Source organism: Mercenaria mercenaria, chromosome 4 (assembly GCF_021730395.1).
Source record: "Mercenaria mercenaria strain notata chromosome 4, MADL_Memer_1, whole genome shotgun sequence".
NCBI classification, from domain to species: domain Eukaryota; kingdom Metazoa; phylum Mollusca; class Bivalvia; order Venerida; family Veneridae; genus Mercenaria; species Mercenaria mercenaria.
In genome coordinates, this window is record NC_069364.1 from 87,794,134 (window position 1) to 87,807,264 (window position 13,131).

A 13,131-nucleotide genomic window follows, 5' to 3' on the forward strand; every position below is an offset into this window, starting at 1 on the left:
ATAAACAAAGCTTTTGAAAAATTAACATGAAAATAATTCCAAGTATAACTCCTGGGTGACCTTGACCTTGGGTATAATTTGCCCAGCCCCTGTACATACTTTGTATGCTGGACAATGTTTATGTGAAGTTACAGTAAGATATAAGCAATAGTAACAAAGATATGACAGAAAAAGGTTGCCGAAAAACTTTAACCTTAAATTTTTCCATAATTTTTCCCCAATAACGCATCTAAATCTAAGTCTTCGAAATCAGTGAAATCGTCTTTTCCGTAAGACATGCTTAACACAAAGTTAACTGTTTAAAGAATAAGATCTAAGCAAAAAATGATACCGAAAGCTGGAAATAATATTTGATTGGACGATATATACAATGTGTCAGAATTCATCGGATTGAACTTCTTTACATGACACAATTAACACAGCTTGAAATTATTGTATGCCCGCACTTACACAAGATCCTGATGCCATAACTTTTCCGTGGATACAAACCTTCCCTAGATGGCATTATATTCTGGGTGCTCTCTCCAATTGTGTATTAAATTGTAGTAACAATTTGAAATTCAATTCATTTTTATGCAACTTGCGTGGACAAGACATTTTGATTAACGATTTACAGCTGATTTCGAGATCAAAATATATAATTACATAATACAGAATCACGAATTAGGACGGTCCGACCAAATACATAAATGAGCCGTGCCACGGGAAAACCAACATAGTGGGTATGCGACCAGCATGGATCCAGACCAGCCTGCGCATCCGCGCAGTCTGGTCAGGATCCATGCTGTTCGCTAATAGTTTCTCCAATTCCAATAGGCTTTAAAAGCGAACAGCATGGAGCCTGACCAGTCTGCGCGGATGCGCAGGCTGGTCTGGATCCATGCTGGTCGCATACCCACTATGTTGGTTTTCTCATGGCACGGCTCAAATATGCCTTTAAGCTTTAAAATGTTCTTAACAGTTAGTGTAAAACAGAAGTAATCTGTTCATTGTTGATTTTACGAATTTAAATAATTACTGCCGATTATTAGATTAGATAATATGATAATTATAAAAAGATCAAACTGTCAAATTAATTTTCCCCTAAACCAAATGTCATAAATTCAAACAGACGAATAAGCCATGATTTTTTTCCTACCTATTTCATTTCAAGTAAAACATTGTTATATATATATATATATATATATATATAAAGTACTGTTGTTGAACAATACGGATAATATAGCGGGAAAAAAGATTGAAGGAAATGCCTTTTTTGATATTACATGGTTTAATTCAGTAAAAATACAAGTTAAAAATCTCAACCGTTTTTTTTTTTTCATAGTGTTATTTTTTTACAAATAACATGTCTCTTGAAAATATGTTCTTAAACATGCGGAAAAGCATTTCATTTCAGCCCTGTATTTTCTAAATTAATATTTTAGAAATAACACCTGCATGGAAAAATATTTAACAGAATGCGAATCGGGATCTATAGGATGTTGCTGCATATTTATAGATTCGCCTACTGATAAACGGTACTTATCGCCGCAAACTGATAAAATTTCCCGATAATACACTTCCACAACGGTGTCGAAGCATGGCAATAAAAATCAATAATCTATCGGCTTATATGTAATAGAAAAAATATTGTTTGTAAAGACTTATCGATATAACATATATTTTGAAATGACCATGTACATCATGAATATTGTATGAATGTTTTGTACAACGAGGTACCTGTATATGTGTACAAGTTGAATAAACTATGTTCTGTTCTGTTCTGTTCTGTTCTGCTTATCAGGTTGGTCATAAGCTCGACAAGGAAATTGACAGACAGTTTGTTAAATCTGGGGGCACTGTCCCCCAAAAACAATAGGATGCTGGAGATATTAACATTTCTGTACATTCGTTTGCGTCTTAGTGTGACCCAGGAATCAAGATGGCGGCGTGTTGCAGGTTTTGTTAAGATCGGTGCGGTATTTTCTTAGAGTTCATCATTTTGAAAGTGTTACATTAGTTAAATAGCAAGTTTTTATGTAGAGCTGCAGATGTTGCAAGCTACTGTTGTAAAAATGTGTTTTCATATTTTGATGTGGGCCGTCAAAATGTAACCACCAGCAGACTTTAAGAATCCGCAAATAATTGTAACTATAAGATCAAGTGATAATTTTAAACTTCTATTTATCAAATCTAAGCTCGAAAGGGCTATACAATAGCCTGATTGAGCTATATAGCCCATCGGGAAGTGTGACCAGCCTGTTTATGCCGTATTTTGCCGCCCGCTCTGAATCCTTCGTAAAATCCCGCTCTATTTAATAGAATATTTCGTTGAAGAACTCCTTCAGCTCGTCCCCCACCTGTATCCTTAACGAATCCTCGTTTGTATTTTCTGAATTGTTCATTCCGAAGTACAGACCGTTTGCTGCCAATCATTAACCTCGAGTCGTGAGAACACTACCAATTAACTTTTATATACATTGGAATATTTCTCGAAATTCACGTGACAAAGAGCGCCAAAATACTGGGACAAACTACCAAGAAAGGTAATTTCGAAACGTGAACAATTTCATTCAGAGTAATGCTTGTCCGGCTAACTTAGCTAGCCCTGTGCGAATAGACAGTCTGGTTCTTTAACGTGTCTGGTGTATAGCACTGATACACGTGAAGTCGTCTCTCCTGGGTAGAACCAGTACAGGCCTCTTCGTAAGGTGGAAGACACCCAAGAGCATCTCAGAAAATTCCAGTGTTTGGACCGGGATTTGAACCTCTGGATTGACAATCAAGCGTGTTACCACTAGACCACCGGCCCATCTAATATTTAAATATTGGCACTTTCTTTATCACGTTGCCAGACTCAAGGTGTTTAGGGGCGTAGGGTCAAAGTGACGAAAAATGTATGAAAATTTCATTTTCATTTATCACAAAGATAATTTTACTGAAATTCATAAGCAGTTGCATTTAGCGAGATGTACGACTAGCAAGACAGTCCACTTTCATGTAATACAGTCCTTTGGAAAATACATAGATTTGGCAATACCGAAAATTGAATAGTATTAAGGGTAGAGTAACTTTTGGTACTTGCCTTTCATCCTAATGAGCTGAACTTACTCTTACTTGTAGCACATGTCTATAAAGGCTTAATGCTGTCGCATTTCAGGGATGTTATAATATAAACCTTCATCACATTTTATGTAATTATATAAACATTTAATGTATACAACATAAACTGCCAAACAGAATTCATACTTTATTCCCGCTACCGTTCGGTATACTTGCCTGAAACTGATAGCCAAAACTCAGAAAGACATGATGTTAACTAGTGGTTCCATAGGGCATGAAATGGGGTCGAAAGTAGAAGTAGTCGGAATCGCCGTGTGATAAAGCAGTTGCCGAACAAATTTTTGGCACTGATTTGTTCTAATTCGTGATATCAAAATATGTTAATATAATATTTTTTTCATCAGTAATCTTACAAACAATTCACACGAAAAATAACCCCATTTTGAACAGTAGCTACTAAAGCACCAGAAGCTCACTCCAAATTATTCGAACTTCGTCTTACATTAGTTCATGATAATGCAACAAGGTATAGAATAAAAAATAAAAAAGTAAAAGTGTACAACCATGCATTTTATTTTTCATTTCATAAGTCATAAGTAACGTAGAATTAAAAGTAACCAATATCATCAGCACCCCCCTACCTACCCCGTTCAGTGTTTTCATATTCATGAAGAAAGAGCATCCAAATGAAACGGCTGCGTGAATAAAAGTTAAATAAAGCGTTTATCCCCTGTGTCCGTGGACTGGTCCTGTCCAGATACTGGTTCCCGACCAGTAGATAGTTTAAGCTGTTTAAGTTTAAAGTTTATTTTGAACGAAGTATCAACCCTTTGCTCACCGCCCCGCGCAATATATGATAAAGTGTTATCAAGATCAAAGAAAAATGAATGTTTTGTTTTGTTTTGTTGTTTGTTTTTTCACTGGATCAGGAATGCCAAATAAAAAACTCTGCAACATGTGTCCAATTTCCCCACAGGCCCTGTTTCTTTACTGATAAATATTACAATGACATATGGCACTAATCAATTTCATTCTTTCAAACACTTTATATATCAATTATACATACTGCAGATCTATTATAACGCTATTGGCGTTCTATAATTAATCCCTGTCTGTCTTTTTGAATTATGTACAGCTAGAAGGAAGTTGTACCTTTTAGGGAAAAGTAATTAACAGCTGTTTGCTTGTTGTCAATGGATCGCTGAAAAACTCATGTGACAGTAAATGACCTTTAGAAAACTAGTTTTTATTATTATTATTGAAAAATAAAATTTCTAAGTTTGCGCTTTTGGTGCGTGGCATTCCCTGTTTGATATTTTTCTTTGTTTTTACACGTTAATTTTGAAATCTTTTAAGTTGAGAATTATAAACTAAAGGATTGGGAAATCATAGTGCCTGGTAGGCATAAAAAATCACTAAATGAGGGACCTTATACGTTGCAAAACAACCAAGATGTACACCCATAAGACACTATTCAACCTTTTGTTCTTTTTTAATCCACAGGTACTAATCATTTAGGAATATGTATAAGCTGAGCAGTTATATATAACGACTTTTATTATTAAATACCAGTGAGCCAGTTACTTATTTTAAAAAATTCTATGTTTGTTTTATACCTTGACGTATCATTGTTAGAATAATTACAGATGGGTCGATTGGTAATGTTGCTCACAGTTTATATAATGTACAAAATATATCGGAAAATGCACATGACGAACTATTTATTGGACAACTCAAACTACCGAATGCATGACACAAACTAAGAAATGTACCAGACAAACTAGAAAAGGTACATAACAAATTGCTTTTATCTACATAACAAGTTATGATCTCTACCGAATATATGACAAAATAATAATTTGACAGCACACACTAGTAAATGCACTCAACGATCTAAGGAGTGTACTAAACAAGTAGGTAAATATATAAACAAATTGTTTTATCTACATAATAAATGAAAATTTGTATCGAATATATTGGGGAAAGCGCAGGACGAACTATAAATTGGACAAGAAATGCACAAACTAAGAAATATATTGAAAAACTAGTAAATGTACATAACTACAGATCAAATTATGATTTATACCAAATGTATTGGGAAAAGTACAGTACACATTACCCAAGTGTGCGTAATTTCTCTATGCAAATTATCTAATTATGAGTAATTTCTGAATATTTTATGAGTTGGTGCAAATGCACTCTGCCTGCTATCTAAATACGTACTATCTCTATGTACATTTTCTCTCAGAATGATAAAAGACCTCTGACAATTGTAATACTTTGCTGAATTATTTAACCAATATTAAATTGTCCTGACATTCTGAACATTTTTTCGATTGATTTGACCTATATGATTAGGTTTTAGATCCCTTGAATATGTTTCGTAATATATATAATCAAGATGTTCTTTTCTAGGCCAAAAGAATAAATGCAGACTATGAATATGGTTCGAAACATTTGCACATAATTTGTTCCTTGATGAAGTAAGACAAAGCTGGTGAAACTTTACAACATACAATGTTTTATATGAACAGACTGAAAATTTATGTCCCTGTCTTGACTAACCTGATTAGTCCATTACTAACATATACGTACAAACTAGGCAAGTATATGGTGTTGAACAATTTTCTTTAATTAAACGAATTCTTTTTTGCCTAATTTTAGAAAATTAAAACACTAAAAAATATATTTCAGTGTGATGTGCAAACAAAAACCATCAACAGGAATCCTAAAATGGTCTTAATATTTTTGAAGACAAAATGATAGCTTGTCCGCTCGACAGGTAGAAACATAAAAAGCGAATAACAGTGATTTTTCAACTGGACCGCATCAGTTTTATATTTGTCTTGAAAATGGTACCAGATATATCTGTTTGCTTTGACGGTAAGTGATTTTAATTATTTCAAATATAAGGCAGCGTGCATACTAAATTATCGTTTCATATGTCTGTTAACTCAGTCCGTGAAATTATCCTTTGCGTGTTATTTTGCTATGTGCAATTTCTCTTTGCACACGCTTTTAGCATATGTAATTTCTCTATGCTCATAATATTAGTTTTTGCACATAATCTCAGCATGTGCGATTTGGCTATGCACATTACCACAATATATCGTCACCATAGCACAAAAAGTGAATATCAAGTCCTTCTTTAAGTCAGTGGAGTTACCCTTCTTTTTGCACTGAGGTGACGATATGCATATGTCTTTGTACACATTATCTCAGTATGTGTTATTTTTCTAGGCAAATAATATTTTACATGCACATTGTCTTAGTATGTGTAATTTTTAGGCACATTATCTTCTATATGCACATTACCTCAGTATGTGTTACTTTTCTAGGCACCTTATCTTCTATATGCACATTATCTTAGTATGTGTTATTTTTATAAGTATATTATCTTTTCAGTGCACATTATCTCAGCATATGCAATTTTATGTATTATGTTTACATTATCTCAGTATGCGTAAGTCCAGTATGAGAAATTGTCTATGCAATGTACCTTAGTTAGTACCTTCAGAAATATCAATCTTTTGAAAGAAAAAAAGTAAGAACATACTTATAAGTTACATATTGTAAATTTAGGCTTGGCATATTATAGATTATTTCAAGATATAATAGTACATATATCTTATGTACTATAATTATACGATACATAATTATACATGTATAACTAGTATGCCCAAAGGTTACTTCGCGAAATGAGCCGCGCCATGGGAAAACCAACATAGTGGCTTTGTGACCAGCATGGATCCAGAGCAGCCTGCGCATCCGCGCAGTCTGGTCAGGATCCATGCTGTTCACTTTCATTGTCTATTGGAATTAGAGAAATCGTTAGCGAACAGCATGGATCCTGACCAGACTGTGCGGATGCGCAGGCTGGTCTGTATCCATGCTGGTCGCACACCCACTATGTTGGTTTTCTCGTGGCGCGGCTCAAATAATGTTTAATTATTCGTCACAAGTTCTAACATTTTGATAAACGATTTAATGTTTTTTCTTATTCGCCCTTAAAGGTACTGTCATAAAAAACAGCTGTTGCTGAATAGTTCCCCCTCTGCCAGTAATACTATTTTAACGTGCGCCGGAAGACATTCTGCGATACGTATTTAAGAGCCATTGAGTGATCAATGCGGCAGTACTGTTGTTTCTGCTGTACTAGAAAGGTATGTAAAAATGTTTTATTGTATTTTTCTTTGTCATGGGACATGTCTATTCAGATAACTAACTTGAAATTATTTCCGTTGGTTTCATTGAGTTTGTAACCAGAATTCTTTCTTAATTTTCTTTAATCATTACATTAAACATACTTCTGAGATATCCTTAATTCTATAATGTCCCTTTACTAGGGTACTTCTAGCTTTTATACATTTGATGATAGTCACGTATTAAATAGTTTTATCTTATGCACAAATCCCCTTTGGAAGAACATGTTGCGGACAAACTCATTTTCACAAATAGTTTTCATTACTGTATTACTTTTACTGCTTCGTAAGGTACTGAAACATTTTTAATTAAGTCAAATTATTGGCTTATAAATGTAGTGGTGTATTTGGCAAACAATTGGCTTATGTATGTCGCTGTGCATATGGCGAATTCTCTGCTAAAGTGGTACGTTTTGCAAGTTTTCAGTTGTATATAGCGGTGCTTGTAGCGAATACTCGTCTCTTGTTTAGGAATGTAGGAGTAAATATAGCAAAAAATTGACTTATTGGGAATTATCGGCTTGTTTAAAGCGATTTAGCGTTACATATAGCGAAATACTGGCCTTTATTTGTAATGTTGCACGTAGAGAATTATCGGCCTTTGTATGCAGCGTTTCATAAAGCATATTATCGGCCTTTTGTATGTAGCTATGCCAAGGTACATAGCCATCGATTGGCTTATGTATGTAGCGGTGCAGATAGCAAAAATTTTTGAGGAAGTGCTTAGTAGCGCATATAGTAAATTATCAGCTTAGGATTATATCGGTACATGTCTACGTAGCCATGCATCAAACGTATTTCACTCTTCACTCTTATCAGTAGCGGAAACTTTCCGTTTCTTCAACAATCTAAAGCTTTTGTTGCTAATTCCTATTTTGAAAAAGGTGTTACCCACAAAAGTTGTTCTTTTTCCATTATAACAGAAAACAAAGTATTGAAATACTTGAACAAACTCAGCGTTAGTAAGGCCACAGGTCTTGATGGTATTTCATCACGTTTTGTCAAAAATGGCGCATCTATTTTTACTTGTCCACTTACTCATGTTATAAAGTTTTCTATAATACAAGGAGTTGTGGCAGATGATTTGAAAGCTGTCCGTGTTGTTCCTTTATATAAAACGAGTGTTAATACTGAGGTAGGAAACTACAGACATGTATCAATTTTATGTATTATTTCTAAAATATTTTAAAGAATTGTATAAACTCGAAAGTTATTTGAGTAAACAGAATTTACTATACGAGTTTCAATCAGACTTTAGAAGTTGTTTTTTTTCAACGGATACATGACATTGTTTAATACATCTGTCTGACTATATAAGGTTTAATTTAGATAAAGGAAATTATGTAAGTATGATGCTTGATTTGCAGAAAGTTTTTGATACAGTTTTAATCCGGATGTTATCAGATGGTTTCAATCATAACTATCTGGTCGACAACAATATATAGACATATCTGGCATTCATTCGTCATCTTCAAACATCACATCTGGTGTGCCCAAAGGATCCATAGTTGGGCCTCTGCTGTTTTGAATTTACGTAAATGACATGGCAGTGTTGTAAATAACAAACTTTTATTGTATGCAGATGATTCTGCCATTTTAGTGTCTGGCAAATGTAAACTAGAAATTGAGCGTTTAATAATCCATGATCTTGAACGAGTTAATTACCGGTTAGTTGACAACAAATTGACATTATACCTAGGGAAAACAGAATCAATTTTATTTGGCTCAAAGCCAAGATTAAAGAAGGATTCTAACCTTCATATTGTATGTAAATGGTACGGTGTTTAAGCACACCGACTCTGTTAAATATTTAGGTGCTATACTGGATCAATGTTTGAGTTATGAGACTATGGTTAATCAGTCATTAAAAATGCAAACGCAAGACTTAGGTTTCTGTACAGAAATCAAAAGTTTAGTCATGTCCTTGATCCAATGTCACTTTGAAAATGCCTGCTCTGTATGGTACTATGGTATTTCTCAGAGTCAAAAGAATATGCTCCAGGTTACTAAAAACAAGATCATTAGATGTGTCCTTAGACTTGATCAGAGAAGTCATATTATTGATACAGAACATCTCTTACAGTTAGGCTGGTTACCTGTCACAAGAAGAGTGGAACAAATAACTCTAAATCACGTTTTTTAGAATACATTCAGGTTCTGCCCCTTCTTAGATGAATGAGTATTTTACTCGAGGCAGTTCTTTACATAGATAGCCATAATACCAGGTTTAGTAAAGGGTCATGCATCAGTATGCCTAAAGTCAAAGGAATTGGTAAAACGACATTCTGCTACAATGGTTGTTCTTTGTGGAATAATTTGCCACATGATGTTAATAAGTCTGCAAACATTGAGCAGTTCAAGGCTTCAGTTAAAAATAATCTTCTACATAGATTGTAGTTACATTTGTCTTTTTATTAATACTGTAATTCCTTTCTTGTGATCTTTTCTAAACTGCTGAAACATTTGGACAAGATACCACCATTTACTTCAAAGTTGTCGTGCCTTGCTAGGACATGTCATCATTCATCCAGGACCACAATGGAAATAAGGAGTTTCACATTTTCTCTTTTTTGTGTGAAATCCTTGGTATATGAATACATGTCCTGGTACTTTTTTTGCAATTATTGGTATTTTATATTAGTAATGATTCTTAATTGTCTTTCAGTATGTTTTAATTCCTAGTCATTGTATATTTGATATTTGAAATTCTTAATTTGTGTTATACCATACAATGTATTTTATGTACTGAAATAAATAAATCAATCTATGTTTTTTTCAAAACTTTCCAAACGGGAAAGTTAATACTAAATATAGAAATGCTTCCCTTTCAGGAAGCAAAATAGCAATTTTTACTTGCTTATTGCAAAAGGCTCGGTGCGAAATACTATTCATGATATCCTTAAGATATATTTCCGTTTATAAATCCTCTAAAACATTTTATTCCACTCTCGAACTGTTTAGCTATATTATATAAATATTCATTGTACATTTCTTTCTCTTCATGACAACTTTACTTCCTCTTTCTAGGGACTTTGTTTAGCTCTGTTTATATCAGCTTTACATGATGTTAGAACACTTAATTTGAATAAAAAATTTAAGCGTTTAAAGTAATTAAACGGTTGAAATTCAGAAGAAAATTCTCGGGTTCACTAAGGTGTATTTTATTTACTGATACCATGTTTATTCTTTAACATCTTGAAAGAAACAAAGAAACATAGTGATTTTGCTTCCCGAATGTATCCAGTTTCCTGTTTGAAAAGTAGGAAAAACCCCACAGACTGTTTCCCGAACGAGAAGTTTCCCTATTGTTTATAGATCAATAACATCACCACACTGTCAGTACATTTGATCAACTGGAAAATAAGATTAAGAACCAACAGCGTGTTAAATAATGACATTCATAATCGTTTTCTCTACTAAAAACCGTAAGAACATATGATAATGACTTGAATAATCGTTCTAAATTGTTTATTTCAGATTAAGAACAAACAGCATGTTAAATAATGCATTCCGTACGCATTTCAGAGTGAGTTTTTTGCAATTAAGGGCCATGAAAGTATTAAACTATGAGTAGAGGAAGAATCTAAACGTTTCAAAAATAGAACATTAAGTCTGGAAATTGATTTCTAACTCCTATAAATAACCAAAAATGATTTTACAAGTATGAAATTAACGAAAGTTATGTTTCTTTCTTTCTATTTATTTTGTATCTTTGTTCGCGAAACACCTCTTGTAAGTACTAACAAGCAGAGGTATCTATTAGTTTACTTCTACTTCTCTTGCAAATAAAAAAACAATAGAGTGGTAAATGAAGGCGGGTTTAAACACAATGTCATATCTTTTCACAACAAAACAATTTAGATATATTTATACGACTTTGTGTTTGATTCACCCTTGAAAGACTGCCTCAGATGTTTTTGTCAACTGAAATATGATAAAAAAATAACTCTTTACAAGCCGATAATAAAATGAAATATTACTTAGTTTTTATCATGAAGATACAAGAGTTTTGCTTGTATGAAAATCTCACATTGATTATCAGATGTTGTAATATCTGACAGGTAGGATTACTAAAGATTCATTTATATTGAACTGTATTACCTATAATGAGTTTAATAATCGTTTAGATTAAGACACGCAAGCGAATTTAATAATGACCTAAATAATCGTTTTCAAGTGTCTACTTTGTATTTAGAACTAATAGCCAAGTAAACGATAAGTTGAATTATCGTTTTAAAGTATGAATTTCAGAACCATGAACAAGCTACTGACCATCTTCCTTGTCATTTCGATGTTAGCAGTGGTAGCAATGGCTAGCAGGAAGAAATGTGGTGGAAAAAATCCTAAGTTGCTAGATTGTCGCAGGATGGATAACTATTGGCGGTGGGACGGTTATAGCTGTCAAAGGTTGCCTGGCGGTTGCTACGAGAAACTCACAAAGGAACATAATGCTTTCGAAACCTTAGATAAGTGCCGAAACAAGTGCGGCGCTTATGGAAAATAATCAGGAAACCAAGGACTTTCGAAATCTGGGCAACACAATGACAAATCTCTCCCTTTATCAAAATGCAGTGATTGGACTTTTTTTAGTGTTCTTACAATATTAACATGAAATGTAATATTTCACTTACAGTCGATCTAAATATGATAATTACATTTAATGCTTTTACGTAAGCCATTAACAAAGCTATGTTTAATTAAAATAAACTATAATTATACCCTTTTTGTTATTTGTTGACAGTTTGTGTCTTAATTTGTACTTGATAATGAGAGCAATTATTCGCATAAAAATAAATGGCCCATACACTATATCTTTAGACAAATATGAAATACACAGATGTGCTAAGACCAAATCTGGTTTCGTGTTAACGTAGTTCTGCACGTTCAGATCTAATTTTTTTCTACAATGTAGAATTTGATTAAACCATTTGTTTAAAAACTTCAGAATATACGAGGGGCGTTCAATATGTAATGTTACTCCGTATGAAGTTCCGTAACCGCATGTTATTTTCAGATGCGGTTTTCGGTACATTGTAGAGCAATTTATTGGGAACACAATGATATATAAATTACAAAAATCGGCAGGTTCAAAGTAAAAATATAATCAGTTAAGTGGATCATTCGTGGATTCATAAATTATGGCTCTAATGTTGTAACGATATTTTTCCACGACATTATTTTTTTACCCTAGATAATCTAGTTTCAAACTTGATTTAGATTTAATACAGACAAATATTCTGACCAGGTCCTATATATATTTATATTAAGTGTTAACAAGTTTTTTGATGAGTTAAAGTAGTCACGTAATGACCAAGTGTTATTTCCCAACACAACATTCTGACTTAGCTTCATTACGATTGGACTAAAATTGCAACATCGAGGATGTTAATCATGAAATTGTGAACGACGGACGACGACCAACGACACAGTGCTTCTGCAATAGTATATACTTACATCTTAGGTGCGCAACTCCTAATGTTGAATAACATTCCAAAACAATTTCATGCCAGTCGTTCAATATTTTTGCGACGGTCGTTCAATACTTTTAGATGGGTGTATTTAAATTTTTCTCTGACGGACAGACGAAGCCAAATCTACATCTTCTACCGCGTAGTACTGCAAGCATTTTCCCACCGCACATAATATAATAATGTTGAGATGGCCCCCGTGAAAAATCTATCGGCTTAGGTGTTCACACTCCACTTCGTCTTAATAGACATTTACGGATTAACTCTACGTGAACTGTGGACACCTAAGGCGATAGATTTTTCAAGGGGACCGTCTCAACATAGTTTACTTATAGTATGCGCGATATGAAAAAGAGTTTATAACGGCAATAGGGTTTGAGTTATTATATCATCACTATGCGGTAGGTGATATTAATTTG

The 13,131-nt window shown here is 33.7% G+C and overlaps 1 long non-coding RNA gene across 1 annotated transcript; it reads left to right on the forward strand.

The window, feature by feature from the left end:
* Positions 1–5,760: 5,760 nt before the first annotated feature.
* On the forward strand, positions 5,761–11,962 carry LOC123553561 (uncharacterized). Its single transcript, XR_006686782.2, has 3 exons — positions 5,761–5,925; positions 7,056–7,205; positions 11,496–11,962. It is a non-coding gene; the product is annotated as an uncharacterized LOC123553561 (long non-coding RNA).
* Positions 11,963–13,131: the final 1,169 nt, after the last annotated feature.